Source organism: Schistocerca americana, chromosome 6 (assembly GCF_021461395.2).
Source record: "Schistocerca americana isolate TAMUIC-IGC-003095 chromosome 6, iqSchAmer2.1, whole genome shotgun sequence".
NCBI classification, from domain to species: domain Eukaryota; kingdom Metazoa; phylum Arthropoda; class Insecta; order Orthoptera; family Acrididae; genus Schistocerca; species Schistocerca americana.
The window spans coordinates 252478964-252497624 of NC_060124.1; the positions used below are offsets into that span (position 1 = coordinate 252478964).

At 43.0% G+C, this 18661-nt stretch overlaps 1 long non-coding RNA gene across 1 annotated transcript in view; it reads right to left on the reverse strand.

Annotated features, from left to right (window-relative positions):
* Window positions 1-18661, reverse strand: part of LOC124619831 — a 1502867-nt gene that overhangs the window by 981881 nt on the left and 502325 nt on the right. The window contains exon 2 of the long non-coding RNA XR_006980140.1: window positions 11429-11496. This is a non-coding gene — a long non-coding RNA (uncharacterized LOC124619831). The remainder of the gene's footprint in view (window positions 1-11428; window positions 11497-18661) is intronic.

Genomic DNA, 18661 nt, shown 5'->3' on the forward strand with positions numbered 1-18661 from the left:
AACGCAGTGAATTTTCCTTTGATGCCTTACACTGTGCGCGTCTTAATAAAATTACCCGTCCTTAACGAAGGGTTGCCTCCATGCCACGGCTGTTCTATTGTTCTAAATTGCCCCATTCGTAAACCATTAAATTCTTGCAGCACCTTTGAGAGACCATTAACTTTATTTAACTGCCATTACGAGATGAGGGTAGCGCCTCACCACGCACCTTTAAGCGGTCCTTTCTCCGGCAGTGCACGCTAAATGACAGTGAATCCTGCGCGAGGCAAGGTTTCCAGTCGGACGCACAGTTCTAATCTTTCGGACACTTTCACAACCCTCTCTTTTACAATCAAATAATGTGTCAGTTTCAGCTAATAGTGAGGATGTTAACTTATAAAACAACTTATTTGTGACTTCAGTCTTGTTTTAATTCAAATGTTTATTGGCGAGGTGCATTTCACAAGTATTTTGCCATTGAAGGGTACCTAACTGACTTATACAGTAATTATATATTAAATATTCCTGTGAAGTCTGACAGAATTTTTTCTCGAGTTTAACATTGAGGCTTTATTCCGAAACATTATTTCGAGGTCTAAATTAATTTATGGTTATGTGCGTCATTCTGTCTGCTGTATTATTTAAATAATCTTGCAGATATCTCTACTCAGGCGTAACACGACATCGCACCATCACTTAATTTCTCATATAGTTGTCTAAAGTGGAATGGTTAGTCCGTACCAACGATTCTTCAACTGCTCAGATAAAACATGAACTATAGTCAGAGACTTTTGAACAAGCAAATTAATATCATGTCACATATTATATAGCATGATTTTCAGGATTTATTTAGTTCAGAAGATTTTATTGTAATCGGGACGTGCACTCACTATGAATCTTTACTATTACTGGATAATGTTTTCCTAGTCTCTTTACACTCAAACATAAAAAGCAGACAGATAAACACAAATAACCATGCATATGTAAAATTACTTGTAGTAGTTATAATGTCATCAACGTACGCCAAACTGGGAGAGAATTTTTAAAAAATAATTTTAGTAAACGCGCAGGTGACTACCACACAAACAATAATTCAGAATCAACAACGGCCACTCACATTCTATTGCATATAATGGACAAGTGACATCAAACAGATTTATATGAAGAACCAGAAATTTTCATCAATGGCACAATGCATCAAAAAAAGTTGCTCTAAAGAAAACCGAAAAATCAATGTAAATTTCTTTCAGGATTCCTGCAGTGTCGAATTAATAATAACGCTCTAATACGCTCTAATAATAATGCTCTAACCACTTCACAATAGGTAATATTATATGAGAAAGTGTGAAGCGATGGTGTTATGTCGGCTCTCGTGTACTGTGCGCCAAATGATGATATGTTCACACTACAATTAAGCAAAAATATCTCTGAAATGATTCAGATAATGCAACAGACAGTGTGGTCCTCATCAAAGCAAATTAATCTTGACAATGTCAAAAATGTGACGGAACGTTACCTCACTGACACCCACAGCAAAAATTCCTTCGCACTTTACAGGAATGTGTAGTGTAACAGCTGATGTAAGTACAATGCAACAGTTAGACAATCTTTAATGGCAAAATAATGTCGAGATATTTCGTGTCAATTAAAATTTGAATGACTGTTTAAAACTGAGAAAGTGATATTTAACAAATTTCTTAGCGGTAATACAGCCTCACACCTTAATTAGTTCCACGTAACACAGACCAATTTTTGAAATTCTTGGAAATTGTAGTTCGTCGCTATGAAGCAAATCATGGCCAATGTTGACTAAGTGCTATTTTAACTGTAACTACAGAATCAGTCTAGTTTCTCTACCCCTCTTTCTTCATCCTCTAGTGTCGTTGACAGCTTGCCACTTTGGATCTCCACTGATCAAGATACGTAACAGATGCACGTCCGTAACACTGCTCTTCTTACTATTACTGTAGTGTATTGTAGCAGCCAGATTGCTACAGGAGAAAGTCGAGCAGATAATATAACACACACACAGATTATTAGTAATTCATAAAAACTTGAGCATGATAGTTACTTAACTTCGTAAGCAATTATTCCACACAGCTGACATTTTTAGCACTTCTTGATCCCAGAATGACAATTTCACATCGAAGTACAATTGTCTTTAACTGGTCATAACTTCAGAATAGCTGCTCTGTTAGCACGCAGTCGGATCTGTGCTAAGACGATATTGTCGTCAGGAGTGATTACAAGTTGTCGCTGATTGCGTAGAGACGAAGAAGAGCGGCACCGCGCTCGAACATAATCAACTTTTCGTCAGCGGCGGCGTAAGGAAACGTTTGGGCCTGTAAGCTTCTGTCAGCGACTTTCTTTACTTGTGCTGCCGTCACGTGGTACCAAGTTCTGCATGGGACGTTGTTCAGCGGACGGCACCTTATCTACTACTGTTGTACTAGCAATAGTTCTCTTACTACATAATTTTTCATAGTTTTTATTGCCGAGTAACTTTGCATGTCGCCCTAGGTAACTTTAAATTCACCGAAAGAATTCATCCTCATTCCTGTACTATACATATCGTCTTATGTAATCAGATGAATAATTTCGATATACCATGTACTGTTAACTGCAAATAAGTGACTGTAAGGCAGTGGTCGTCAAACTGCGACCCATGGACAGTATGCGACGCTAGTCAACTATTCTTACGGCCGGATATTCTCACAAGGGGACCTCATGGCAATAAGATCTCTGTAATTTTTTGATATTTGTGTTACGTGAAGATCAGAACTCAAATATTTATCTCCAAAAGAAGTTCGGCGCAACTCTGAAATTTCGAGAAAATCGACTTTGAAAATTTCCAATCGTATTTAATACCCTAAAATAAGGTGCATATTTTTCGACGAGCAGTGCGGCTCTGTGGTAGAGTGTTCGATCGCTGTGCGAGGGGCCTCCGTTCGACTCTAGGTGGAATCAAATTTTTAAATGAATGTGCATCTACTACGACCATTTGCGTGAAGCGTAGAATACATAAGCGACACGAGAGTGCTGATCACTAGATCGGGTCTCGTACTGCTCATCAGTTTTTCGTTTTTCCGTTCAGTTCGAATACTTATGGGATTTAAATAAAAAAATCATCAAATACGTTGATTAACACATCTGAGTGTCACATTTGATGAAAAATACTCATCTTCTTATTTTTAATTACACACTGGGGTGAAAAAAGGCGTGAGATGCCTCCTAATATCGTCCTCCTATTGGCCGGCATACTGCAGGAACTCGACACAGAATAGACTCAACAAGGCACTGGAAGTCCCTTGCAGAAATATTGGGTCATGGTGCATCAATAGCCGTCCATAACTATGAAAGTGTTGTTGTCCTTGCATGATTTTGTGCACGAAGTAACCTCTCGAAAAATGTGTGTGACATCTTTTGGGACTTAACTGGTAAGGTCCTGAGTCTCTAAGCTTACACACTACTTAACCTAAACTATCCTAAAGATAAACACACACACACACACACACACACACACACACACACACACACACACACACACCGAGGGAGGACTCGAACCTCCGCCGGGACCAGCCGCGTAAACTCTCGAATACGTCCCATAAATACTGATGGTATTCATGTTGGGCGTGGGTGGCCAAATCACTCACTCGGATTGTCCAGAACGTTCTTCAAACCAACCGGGAACAGTTGTGGCCCTGTGACATGGCACATTGTCATCCATGAAAGTGAAGTCCATGAATGGCTGCAAAATTGTCACCAAGTAGTCGAACAGAACCATTTCCAGTAATTCATCGGCACGGTCGGACTGGAGCACCCAGTTCCTTCCATGTTAACACAACCAGTGGTCGAGCGATTCTAGGCGCTCAATCCGGAACCGCGCCACTGCTACGGTCGCAGGTTCGAATCCTGCTTCGGGCATGGATGTGTGTGATGTCCTTAAGTTGGTTCGGTTTAAATAGTTCTACGTTCTATGCGACTGACGACCACAGATGTTAAGTCCCATAGTGCTCAGAGCTATTTGAGCGAACAAGCCGTACCATTACGTTCCTACCACCAGCTTGCAAAGTGCTTTCTTGACAATTCGGGTCCATGGCTTCTTGGGGTCTGCGCCACACTCGAACCGTACCACCAGCTCTTACTAACTGAAACCGGGACTTGTCTGAGCAGGCCACGGTGTTCCAGTTTCCTAGAGTCCAATCGATATGGGCACGAGCCCAGCAGAGGCGCTGCAGACGATGTCACGCTGTTACCAAAGGCACTCGTGTCAGTCGTCTGCTGCCGTAGCCCACCAACGACACTGCTCTTATTGATAAGTTCGTCATACGCTCCGCCTTCATTTCTGCTCTTATTTTACGCAGTGATGCTTGTCTGTCAGCACTGAAAACTTTACACAAATGCCGCTGCTCCCGGTCGTTAATTCAAGGCCGTCGGCCGCTGTGTTTCTCGTGTTGGAAGGTAATGCCCGGAATCTGGTATTCTCGGCGCTCCCTTGACACTGTAGACATAGCAATACTGAATTCGAAAACGATTTCCGAAATGGAATGTCCCATGCGTCTAGTTCCAACTACCACAACATATATCTTTTGTCGTCATTTTTCAAATGTCATCACTGAGTTGTTTTTTGCAGGTTAAACTAGTGCTGTTGTAATAACCAGTGAAGTTCTAATTTTATACTGTTTTACACTTTACTTACAGATTTTTGTTACAGCTGTGCAGATGAAACTCAAGCAAAAAGGAAACTTGATATTATTAATGAATTACAAAGGAAATGTTACACAAAATTCGAAAGTACAAATGTGCGAAGGAAATTTGTTCCTGATGAAATTATGTGCCACTGTCCACGCAAATGCAGTTTATCAATTCATGATGAAGCAACAAATAGGAATTGGAAATATTTTTATGGATTAGATGTAAAAAACCGGAAAGATACATACGAGATATGTTCAGTAAGTAATGCAAGCCTTTTTTCCTGATAGCAGGTTGGTTTTATTCAGTATTCCAATACGTCATATTATTCCCCCACGCTTTGGGATACAAAACCCTATTTTTCAACACAATCTCCGTTCAGTCTGACAGCCTTACGTCACCTTACTGGGAGTGCATGTAAGACCGCTCTACTAGTCGACGTCGGAGCCAACATCGTGCTGCATCAATAACCTCCCAACCACAGACGTACTGCTTCACGCGGAGTGCACCCTTCATTTGGCCGAACAAATGGAAGTCAGAAGGTGCGAGATCCGGAGTGTAGGGTGAATGAGGAAGGACACTCAAACGAAGTTTTGTCAGCTCCTCTCGGGTGCGCAGACTTGTGTGGTGTCTCGTGCTGTCATGGAAAACGGGAAAATCGTTTCCATTTTTGTGGCGACGGATACACTGAAGAAGTTTCTTCAATTTTCTGAAGATGCCGCAGTAGACTTCAGGGCTGATCGCCGCACGATGTGTGAGGACATAAAACACAACAACCCCGTCAGTGTACCAGAAGACCTTCTCCATGACTTCAGCGGCTGAGAGCGCGCCTTTCAACTTCTGAGGAGAGGTGGCGTCACGATCCTCCGCGGATTGCCGTTTTCTTTCCGTTTCGGAATGAAGATCCACGCTTCATCGATGTTCGAAAAGGCTGTTACAGTCAACTTCGTAACGCGAAAGCAATTCAGCACAAATGGTCCTTCGTTGCTCTTCATCGTCTTCTCTCAGGTAGCGAGGGACCTAGCTTTTGAGTACCCCAGCTGGAGGACCAGTGTATCAGCACTGTCGAAGAGTGTCCGGTTGGGCAGGAGTTTTTATTTATTTATTGTCAAATTATAGACCTGCTACCTGATGTTTAAAACAGGTCGTACATCTTACAATTCCAGTTTTTCATCTATTTACAGTTTTCTTTTCTTTTGCTTTATCTACAACATTTACAAAGAATGATACTTTTCAAAATAACAATTTAAGGTTGAAATATAAATAAAATTTTGTTGTTTTTCTTAAGAAGAATATAAAAAGAAGATAGGATAGAGGAGAGATTTGTTAGTACCATCACCGAATGTGACTGACGGTCAATATCTCGGAATGGTTTCTTCAAGCCGTTGACCGCCAGTCTCTCTCTCTCTCTCTCTCTCTCTCTCTCTCTCTCTCTCTCTCTCTCACACACACACACACGCACACACGCACACACGCACACACGCACACACGCACAAATGGTTATTAGTAGAGAAATAATGTTGCTTCTCCTATTTATTACTAATCCTATGTATTAACTACTGTAGGTGCCCATCCATGTACAGTATTTGGTGTTTTCTTGGCTAGATCGCCAGCACTCTTGCTTATTTACTGTCACATCTCAGCTTCCTCCTCCTGTTCCTCCTCATTGTCACTATTTTCGCTGTCACTGTGGGTATCGCTGTCCATCCTCTGGAGATTGTTGTTACGCTGCGCATAGGCACTTCTGTAATGTCGTATCCGCATGTACTCTTCACGTGTTGTTTTTGAAATACTGTTTGTCAGTGCGTTTAATTGTGCCCATTGTTCTTGGTCTCTTATTGCTGTGTATATATCTATGTCTGTATCTGTGTAGTCTAAGTGTAGTGTATGTCTATTGTTCGCGTATTGCCCGCAGAAAAAGACAGTGTGTTCTGGGGAGCCTTCTTCCCCGCATGTGCATGTAGGTGTCTGCCTCAGACTCACGCGGTTTAAGTGAGTGGGATAAAGTCTGCGTCCGGTTAAGAAATGTACCATACTGAGCCTGGGATCGATATGTCTCATTCTCAACCGCTCCCGCATGTCAGGGAGGAAGTCGTGCAGTCTACGTCCCATATCACTTACATCCCACTCACCTTACCATGTATCCAAACCCCAACTTTTAAGGTGACGTATCGTCTCTGTCGGCACACCGGTTACTGTGTGTACCTTATCTAGTCTCCCCACTTTTAACCAGTACCTTGCAGCTGTGCATTTGATCGTGATATCTATGGGGCATATTCCGAGCACCATACACAGTGCATCCGCTGAGGTGGTACCGAAGGCTCCAGATAGCCTAAGTAGGACACTTCTCTGCCGTCGTCTGACGGATCCGGTTGGCCAGCGAGCTATTTGGTTGTGGTCCGTCGATAACCGTGAATGAGAGTGTCCGCATGTTCCAACACTGCAGAAATCAGAGCAGTGTGAGGCCGGCCAGCACGCGGGAGATCGGATAGGTTTGGGCGACCTTGTTGCGATAATGACAGACGCTTCGCCCAACGATTCACCGTGCTTTTATTCACTGTCAAGTCTTTCTTAGACATTCTGCAAGCACCTGTGAATATCTGCGACGCTCTGGTTTTCCGCCAAGAGAGTCTCAATGACAACTCTCTGCTTGGGACGCACCTCTGTTACAGACGCCATTTTGAAGACTACATATATCGTCGCCATCTATCAGAATTTCACTAAACTATAGAGACTGGATTGGGAGTATTCAACGGTATCTCTTAGAAACTGAATAAATTATACACAGTGAACATCAATAAAACTGACAAACTACAGGGACGGATTCCTGACTGGAAATGAAGGAAAAATAGTCTTACGGAAACATGTCCAGAAACGGATGGTGTGCGTGCAATGATGACAAATTTTACCGGCACATAGTGCAGAGCTGACGCGCATCCATTTCACAACACATATTAAAAGTGGTCTCCATGGGATGCAGGTGATATGGATAGTAGCGGTTGTAATCGTACTTTGGATTACACCATGTTGGGGGACCACTTGTCCGGAGCTTGTGCTGTGTTTTGTCTCAACATCCTTTAGAATCTGGTCCTCTAAATCTTGTACGCGCACAATCTGCCGCCTCCCTGCACGTTCGTCTCTCTGAAAGGCCCCAGTATCACACGAACGCCCAAAAAAGGCTTGATATGCTGTGTGATGTGTTTGGTGTCTGTGAGGGTAATTGGTTTGGTACAGCTGTCCTGCCTCTCGACCGTTCCCATCTGTTTGGCCACACACAAACACAAACACCAACTCGTCTTTTCCCCTACATGAGTACTGGACCGTTCTGCTGCTTGGAGTTCAAATGGTTCAAATGGCTCTGAGCAACATGCGACCTAACTTCTAAGGCCATCAGTCGCCTAGAACTTAGAACTAATTAAACCTAACTAACCTAACTAACCTAAGGACATCACACACATCCATGCCCGAGGCAGGATTCGAATCTGCGACCGTAGCGGTCGCTCGGCTCCAGACTGTAGCGCCTAGAACCGCACGGCCACTCCGGCCGGCGCTGCTTACAGTACGCCGAGTCAATAACACAGCCTGCAACACACAAGGAACCCACAAGGAACACATGGCACGTGCTCAGAGGAAGTGTCATTTGTCAGCGACATCCAACGTGACAATGATGCGTCTCCGGACACAGGCTCATTGGGCCTTTTTTGCTCCATTTCAAGTCAGCAACCTACAAAACGCCGCTGTGTCCTCCGCATGTACCCCGACGTCAGTATGGGGTATGATCACCATGCACACGTACACAGGCCGCACAACGGGATGGCATACTCTGGATCAGGTGGTCGAGCAGCTGCTGGGGTATAGCCTCCCATTCTTGCACCAGTGCTTGTCGGAGCTCCTGAAGTGTCCTAGGGGTTTGAAGACGTGCAGCGATACGTCGACCAAGACCATCCCAGACGTGCTCGATGGGGTTTAGTTCTGGAGAACAGGCAGACCATTCCATTCGCCTGATATCTTCTGTTTCAAGGTACTACTCCCCTATGGCAGCTCGGTGGCACCGTGTGTTATCATCCATCAGGAGGAAGGTGTGACCCACTGCACCCCTAAAAAGGCGGACATACTGGTGCAAAATGACGTCCCGATACACCTGACCTGTTACAGTTCCTCTTTAAAAGAGATCCAGGGGTGTACGTGCACCAATCATAATCCCACCCCACACCATCAAACCACGACCTCCATACAGGTCCCTTTCAAGGACGTTAAGGGGTTGCTATCTGGTTCCTGGTTCACGCCAGACGAAAACTCTGAGAGAATCACTGTCCAGACTATACCTGGACTCGTCCGTGAACATAACCTGGGACCACTGTTCCAATGACCATGTCCTATGTTCTTGCCACCAGACTTTACGGGCTCTCCTGTGGCCAGGGGTCAGTGGAATGCACCTTGAACGTCTCTGAGCGATTAAGCAATGTCTGTTAAGTCGTCTGTTGGCTGTGTGTCTGGAGACAACTGTTCCAGTGGCTGCGGTAAGGTCCCGAGCAAGGCTAGCTGCAATACTCCGTGGCAGTCTGCGGGCATTGACGGTGAGATAACGGTGTTCTTGTGGTGTTGTACACTGTGGACGTCCCGTACTGTAGCGCCTGGACACGTTTCCTGTCTGCTGCAATCGTTGCCATAATCTTGAGCTCACACTTTGTGGCACACGGACGGACCGTGCTACGACCTGCTGTGATTGACCAGCCCCCAGTCGCCCTGATATTCTACCCCTCATAACGTCATCAATATGTATTCTTTGGGCCATTTTCAACACACAGTCACCAATAGCACGTCTTGAAACGTCTGCACACTCACTCGCTGCACCTTACTCTGACATACACCAACACAGCTCTGCGTATGTGGACTGCTGCCAGCGCCACCATGCGACGAACGTAGGTCAAATGCACCGCATGGTCATACCCCGAGGTGATTTAAACCCGCCCACCAGAGCGTTGTTTCACCATGTATCAGCATTATCCTTAATTTATGAGAATGAGTGTATACATCAAAAGGAAGGAATAATTGTTATAAATTACTTGTAGGTAATATATACTTCAAAAAGAAGTTAACTATTACAAATTTTTTGAGACGAAACAGTGCGTTACTATCAATAGTGTAATGTGTCTTTTCGTATCCTGGAAGTTTCACGAAGTGCACTTAGTGGTTTCGGAAATGAACGACTCGATTACAGCGTCACAACTTCTGGGTCGCTGCAGTCTGAAACAGGGAGCAGTGAACACGAAGTTTCCCGAATGTTGTCGACTTTTAACGATCAGTTCTTGGAGTCGGCGGTCGACTTATCGTGCCGTTAATATCTCTAGTCTATTAGGGCTCATAACATTCTGTTTTCTGTTGTATATTGCCAGTTGATAATAAGATCGCTATATATGTGGCCCGAGGTGCCTCCTCGCAATGTCCGTATTGGCTCTTGAGTAAAAAGCTTTGACAAATGGCTCTGAGCACTATGGGACTTAACTGCTGTGGTCATCAGTCCCCTAGAAATTAGAACTACTTAAACCTAACTAACCTAAGGACATCACACACATCCATGCCCGAGGCAGGATTCGAACCTGCGACCGTAGCAATCGCGCAGCTCCAGACTGTAGCGCCTAGAACCGCTCGGCACTCCGGCCGGCTATTGCTTTGACAAAGACTGGTCTAAATGATCTCCACCATTCCAGCAAAATTTTATGCGCAGGTTGTATGTAGGCTGTTTAGGTGTTTATGTTGGTAACGACACGTAGCGCTCTGTATGAAAATCACTGGCTGTGCTGTGTGCAGTCTGTGGCTGGTTTGCATTGTTGGAATATTCGCTATTATAGTGTTGGGCTGTTGGATGTGAACAGCGCGTAGCGTTTCGCAGTTGGAGGTGAGCCGCCAGCAGTGGTGGATGTGGGGAGAGAGATATCGGAGTTTTGAGAGCGGATGATCTGGACGTGTGTCCATCAGAAAGAGTATATTTTTAAGACTGAATGTCATGAACTGATATATATATTATGACTTTCGATCACTATTAAGGTAAATACATTGTTTGTTCTCTATTAAAATCTTTCGTTTGCTAACTATGCCTATCAGTAGTTAGTGCCTTCAGTAGTTTGAATCTTTTATTTAGCCGGCAGTAGTGGCACTCGCCGTATTGGAGTAGTTCGAGTAACGAAGATTTTTGTGACGTAAGTGATTCATGAAAGTTATAGGTTATTGTTAGTCAAGGGTATTCTTTTGTAGGGATTATTGAAAGTCAGATTGCGTTGCGCTAAAAATATTGTGTGTCAGTTTAGTGTTAATCAGAATAAGTAAAGAGAGTAATGTCTGAGTACGTTCAGTTTTGCTCAGCTGTTTGAAAATCAAATAACGTAGGGGTTTATCAGCACAGTCATTCATTAATTTTTTTTAAGGGGATGTCTCAAGGTGGCTGCCAGTTTTGAACCAGTAATGACGTAGCCTCAGTTATACAGTGTGCGATCACTTAGCTTGTATTTAATGGAATGTCTGCAGATTTCACCTGCAACTGAACGCAAAACGTCTATATTCATCACAAAGTGATGCCGCACATCGAATCAGAGCTGTCCTGGGCGTTTACAAAAGCCTTGAAAATAGCTGCACTTGACAAAATGGGTTCTCGGCAATTACCTCGCAGAATTCTTAAGACGGCTGTGACGTCTGCAGCGGCGCGCTCAACAGGAGGGCGCGGGGCGGCCCTGGACGTAACTCTCGCTAATGAGCTCACCTGTCCACGGTGTCTGGCTGCGCCGCCGCCACCAGCCGCCGTCCCATTCAAGAGGCAGCCGCCGGCACCTGCAACACCGCACAAGCGCCAATCAGACCCCAGCACAGCGTCTCTGGGGCTGCGAGTACTGGATGTTGCCCAGGGGAGAGTTAAGTGAGAGGTCGACGGACAAACGCGAGGTAAGGACGGGAGGAACGAGGTATCGAACACATGAAAAAAAGTAATCAGTAGGGTTCGGGTTTTTAGGGAAAGGAATATCTTTATGCAAATATAGATTTTAAGCAATTTTGTACAATTACATTAAGAACTGTTTTTCAGTTATTAACGCGTAATGTGATTTTTCCAATGCGCTAGATCTTTCTGTTAATTTTATTTCTCATACGTCTTACTTACACTACTGGCCATTAAAATTGCTACACCACGAACATGACGTGCTACAGACGCGAAATTTAACCGACAGGAAGAAGATGTTGTGATATGCAAATGATTAGCTTTTCAGAGCATTCACACAAGGTTGGCGCCGGTGGCGACACCTACAACGTGCTGACACGAGGAAAGTTTCCAACCGATTTCTCATACACAAACAACAGTTGACCGGCGTTACCTGGTGAAACGTTGTTGTGATGCCTCGTGTAACGAGGAGAAATGCGTACCATCACGTTTCCGAGTGTGATAAAGATCGGATTGTAGCCTATCGCGATTGCGGTTTATCGTATCGCGACATTACTGCTCGGGTTGGTCGAGATCCAATGACTGTTAGCAGAATATGGAATCTTGCGAAGTCGGGAAGCAAGGAAGGGAACGAATTTACGTTGAAGCCTGCTAAGTGAGGAAGCGAAGCCGGGAAGCAAATAACTGAACATGGATTTCCGCCATGTGGAGAAGAAAAAGCTGTGTCTGAACAGCCAATATTTTATGTCGCCTCCAGGCGTCCCTTACAGGCCTTGCTCATCTCTGGAGTGACACCACGGAATATCGGCCGCGAGCTGCGAATTCCGACGAACGACGCGCCGCATATTGCGCCCCACAAACCCCCCATCCCAGGGGCATATACGGAAAGCCGTGTTCGATCCCAGCGGCCTCGTATCACTAGCAGTCGAGATGACAGGCATCTTATCCGCATGGCTGCAATGGATCGTCCAGCCCTGAGTTAACAGATGGGGACGTTTGCAAGACAACAACCATCTGCACGAACAGTTCGACGGCGTTTGGAGCAGCATGGATTTTCAGCTCTGAGACCATGGCTGCGGTTACCCTTGACGCTGCATCACAGACAGGAGCGCCTGCAATGGTGTACTCAACGACGAACCTGGGTGCGCGAATGGCAAAACGTCATTTCTTCGGATGAATCCAGGTTCTGTTTACAGCATCGTGATGGTCGCATCCGTGTTTGGCGACATCGCGGTGAACGCACATTGGAAGCCTTTATTCGTCATCGCCATACTGGCGTATCACCTGGCGTGATGGTATGGGGTGCCATTGGTTACACGTCTGTCACCTCTTGTTCGCATTGACGGCACTTTGAACAGTAGACGTTACATTTCCTTTGTGTTACGTCCCGTGACTCTACCGTTCATTCGATCCCTGCGAAACCCTACAGTTCAGCAGAATAATGCACGACCGCATGTTGACGGTCCTGTACGGGCCTTTCTGGATACAGAAAATGTTCGACTGCTGCCCTGGCCAGCACATTCTCCAGATCTCTAACCAAATGAAAACGTCTGGTCAATGGTGTCCGAGCAACTGGCTCGTCACAATACGCCAGTCACTGCTCTTGATGAACTGTGGTATCGTGTTGAAGCTGCATGGGCAGCTGTACCTGTAGGCCTACACGCCATACAAGCTCTGTTTGACTCAATGTCCAGGCGTATCAAGGCCGTTATTACGGCCAGAGGTGATTGTTCTGGGTACTGATTTCTCAGGATCTATGCACCCAAATTGCGTGAAAATGTAATCACATGTCAGTTCTAGTATAATATATTTGTCCAATGAATAGCCGTTTATCATCTCCATTTCTCCTTGGTGAAGTAATTTTTAATGGCCAGTAGTGTACGAGAGTAAGAACCGTTGAGCTATTTAGTCTCAATATAAACGTCCTTTACCCCAAATGTCGAGTGTACATTCGTTATTTTATAGGGTATTTCGTATGCAAATATTTATTAAACTCTAGAACATACAGTTATGAAACTTGGGACATACATTAATAAATCTCTCAAGCTTAGATTTGTGCCCTGTACGGCACTATGGGTTTAGGTTGGCACCAGCCGTCTAGCTTGTACATACTTCCTCTCGGCGGTGAGGGGACCTCTCTTGGGGTAGCGCGACATAGCGGGAGAGTGAGTCCTGGCGTGGGCGCGAGGAGGAAGTGAGCGGAGGATGCATCGGAGTGCTGGAGTTGTGTAGTCGATGAGCGAGTGCCGGCCAGAACGTTGGACATGAGTAGAAGCCCCCGGCTGAACGTGAGTATGGCTTCTGGATGAGGCAGTGTCAGTGAGGTAGTGTGTTCGGCCAATGTTCTTTCGTGTGCAGCGCGCCGCTTATGGATGAGTGATTTGTTTCTTGTGGAACGTGAATTATGTACCTCATGGCAGGCTCGTTTTCAGGGTGCTTATTAACGAGCAGGAATGAAGTTCGGTGTGCCTTGTTGTATGAGCAGGTCGCGCGTGAGTGTTGATTTTAACTAGTTCAAAATGGTTCAAATGGCTCTGAGCACTGTGGGACTTAACTTCTGAGGTCGTCAGTCCCCTAAAACTTAGAACTACTTGAACCTAACTAACCTAAGGACATCGCACACATCCATGTCCGAGGCAGGATTCGAACCTGCGACCGTAGCGGTCGCGCGGCTCCGGACTGTAGCGCCTGAACCGGTCGGCCACCTCGGCCGGCTATTATTATTATTATTATTATTATTATTATTATTTCTTTCTTGTCTCAGACGTTATGTCTGGTTAAAAATGGAAGGTGACGCGGACCTTGATCAAGCGTGACTTCGTTTTAACTGTATGGTATATGTTACATTGCATTTAGGAACTTTCGGGTAATTGAACATGTGTCAATAATTACAGATTTCTGTAGTTGTATATATAAGTTTGGATGTAGCTGTATTGCATTGATGTACTGGTGGATATTGTGTGGTACAACTCCTGTAGTTGGTAGTATAATTGGTATGATGTCAACTTTATCCTGATGCCACATGTCTTTGACTTCCTCAGCCAGTTGGATGTATTTTTCAATTTTTTCTCCTGTTTCTTTTGTATATTTGTTGTATTGGGTATGGATATTTCGATTAGTTGTGTTAATTTCTTCTTTTTATTGGTGAGTATGATGTCAGGTTTGTTATGTGGTGTTGTTTTATCTGTTATAATGGTTCTGTTCCAGTATAATTTGTATTCATCGTTCTCTATTACATTTTGTGGTGCATACTTGTATGTGGGAACATGTTGTTTTATAAGTTTATGTTGTAAGGCAAGCTGTTGATGTATTATTTTTGCTACATTGTCATGTCTTCTGGTGTATTCTGTATTTGCTAGTATTGTACATCCGTTTGTGATGTGATCTACTGTTTCTATTTGTTGTTTGCAAAGTCTGCATTTATCTGTTGTGGTATTGGGATCTTTAATAATATGCTTGCTGTAATATCTGGTGTTTATTGTTTGATCCTGTATTGCAATCATGAATCCTTCCGTCTCACTGTATATACTGCGTTTTCTTAGCCATGTGTTGGATGCGTCTTGATCGATGTGTGGCTGTGTTAGATGATACGGGTGCTTGCCATGTAGTGTTTTCTTTTTCCAATTTACTTTCTTCGTATCTGTTGATGTTATGTGATCTAAAGGGTTGTAGAAGTGGTTATAAAATTGCGGTGGTGTAGCCGATGTATTTATATGAGTGATTGCTTTGTGTATTTTGCTAGTTTCTGCTCGTTCTATAAAGAATTTTCTTAAATTGTCTACCTGTCCATAATGTAGGTTTTTTATGTCCTTCCTCCTTCCTTTCTGATTAATGTGAATCTTTCAGTTGCTGAATGTATGTGATGTATTCTATATTTGTGGCATTGTGATCGTGTAAGTGTATTTAGTGCTTCTATGTCTGTGTTACTCCATTTCACTACTCCAAATGAGTAGGTCAATATTGGTATAGCTTAAGTATTTATAGCTTTTGTCTTGTTTCTTGCTGTCAATTCTGTTTTCAGTATTTTTGTTAGTCTTTGTCTATATTTTTCTTTTAGTTCTCCTTTAATATTTGTATTATCTATTCCTATTTTTTGTCTGTATCCTAGATATTTATAGGCATCTGTTTTTTCCATCACTTCTATGCAGTCGCTGTGGTTATCCAATATGTAATCTTCTTGTTTAGTGTGTTTTCCCTTGACTATGCTATTTTTCTTACATTTGTCTGTTCCAAAAGCCATATTTATATCATTGCTGAATACTTCTGTTATCTTTAGTAATTGGTTGAGTTGTTGATTTGTTGTTGCCAGTAGTTTTAGATCATCCATGTATAGCAGATGTGTGATTTTGTGTGGGTATGTTCCAGTAATATTGTATCCATAATTTGTATTATTTAGTATGTTGGATAGTGGGTTCAGGGCAAGGCAGAACCAGAAAGGACTTAATGAGTCTCCTTGGTATATTCCACACTTAATCTGTATTGGCTGTGATGTGATATTTGAATTTGTTTGGATATTAAGTGTCGTTTTCCAATTTTTCATTACTATGTTCAGGAACTGTATCAATTTAGGATCTACTTTGTATATTTCCAATATTTGTAGTAACCATGAGTGGGGTACACTATCAAAAGCTTTTCGGTAATCAATGTATGCGTAGTGTAGTGACCTTTGTCTGGTTTCTGCTTGATATGTCACCTCTGCATCTATTATCAGTTGCTCTTTACATCCTCGTGCTCCTTTGCAACAGCCTTTTTGTTCTTCATTTATAATTTTGTTCTGTGTTGTATGTGTAATTAATTTCTGTGTAATGACTGAAGTTAATATTTTGTATATTGTTGGTAGGCACGTTATGGGGCGATATTTAGCTGGGTTTGCTGTGTCTGCTTGATCTGTAGGTTTCAGATAAGTTATTCCATGTGTAAGTGTATCAGGGAATGTGTATGGGTCTGCAATGTAACTGTTAAATAATTTAGTTAGATGTGAATGTGTTGAGGTGAATTTCTTCAGCCAGAAATTTGCTATTTTATCTTTTCCAGGGCCTTTCCAATTGTGAGTAGAATTAATTGCTTGGGTGACTTCATGCTGCAAAATTGTCACTTCAGGCATTTGTGGTATCATCTTGTACGTATCTGTTTCTGCTTGTATCCACCGTGCATGCCTGTTATGTTGTACTGGGTTTGACCATATGTTGCTCCAGAAGTGTTCCATGTCTGTTATGTTTGGTGGATTGTCTATTTTAATGTGTGTGTTATCTATTGTCTGGTAAAATTTCTTTTGGTTTGTGTTGAATGTTTGGTTTTGTTTCCTTCTATTTTCACTTTTTTTGTATCTTACTAAGTCGTTTGGCCAATGCTTGTAATTTCTGCTTCTTTTCATCTAATTGCTCTGTCTTCATCTAATTGCTTGTTGTGAGATTTTACGTAACCTTTTTCGTTTTTTTTCTGACATTTCATTTCTTATAAATTGTAGCCTGTGTTGCCATGCTGGTTTTGTGGGTTTCTTCTATGTGTTGGTTGCTTCTGATCTCTGCCTTGTGTATATTTAGTGTAGTGAGTACTCCTATATAAACCAGTAGTTGTAACCCAACCATAGTTGTGTTTTCATTTATTTTGTCCTGTTTGATTGTGTTGATAGTTTTTATTGTTGTTTCGCCTTGTGGGTTATTTGGCGGTCTATGCAAGAATGGTCTAATGTCTGTATTTGTGTCTTTGTATTCTATATATGTCAGCTGATATTTTTCTTCTATATCTAACATGTGTGTCACTTCGTGTTCTATTTGTGCTTGTTCTGGTGGCTGTCTTAAGATTTCGTTTTCCTCTGACTGCTTAATTGGTGCGTGTTGTTCTTTGTTTGTTTGCTCTGGGATGTTTGAGTCCATTACTGTATTTTCTTCTTCTTCTTCTGATTGCACATTACATTATTCTAGTATTTGTTGTTTGATGCTTTCTAATTCTGACTGGGGTATCTTCTTATTTTTGATTATTACATGGATCTGATCAGCTAGTCGTTCTTCTGTTAAAAATTTTAATTCTGGGTATCTGGTAATAAATTTTGTGTATACTTGTGATTTGTATCCAGTTGTGTTGGTTCCTAAGTTTGTTGTTTGGTAATAACAGAACATAAGGTGTCAGTTAACTTCATCCGACCATTTCATCCTCTGTCTTTGTTTTCCTTCTAGAGTGGTTGCGGGAAGCATATCCTGCAAAACGCCTCTATTTGGATTTAGATCATTTTCCGTGTGGCTAGCAGTGTCGTTACCATTGTGGGTGGGCATAGGGTTCAAGCGTCATCCCCGACCATGACGGCGCTTGTCCGAGGCTTCTTTAGTTCTGTCCTGAACCAAGTAATCACACTAAAAGGGGTGTTAGCCCTATTAGTTGTTTGTTCTTTTCGTCGCCTTTCACGACTGGCAGAACATACCGGAGGCCTATTCTTTTCCCGGGCCTCCACGGGGATATTATTATTATTATTATTATTATTATTGAACGGGCTGGTACGATCCATATTCGACGATTAGATGAAAGGGGAGCGCCGCCAGGAATTCAAACCAACAAAAAGGGAAGGGAAGGAAACGTTATATATAGAGGTATGGGTTGTTACCTCTCTTTGTAATCCTCTTCCTGATTGTATGGAACATGTTAATTTAATGTGCGTCGGAGGTATTTGTTCCCTGCGTATTATGTTGGCTCAGTTTAAAGTGAAAATATGACGATTATAGCTTCCAGATGTCATGTCTTGTTTCTTATGATAGATCCCTGTACTTGACAGGAGGAGGCGTAGAGGTTAATAACTTTTTAAATTAATGTTATATCTGTTCTAAGGCGCGTGACCTGATATTCTTGTTTTGTGTATTTTTTTGGGGTAATTATTGATAAAACGGCCGCTGCAGTCCCAAGCAATATTTTTCGGAAAATGAAGTAAATGTTACTAATATTATTAAGGGAATTCCTCCTGATTTCATATATGAGAAGAGTCGTATGTCGTCTTTGGTGGCTTGTGTACATGATAGCTTACTTGTCTAAAAACACATCTGTCACTGCTTCCCACAGACCTTTCCATTCCTC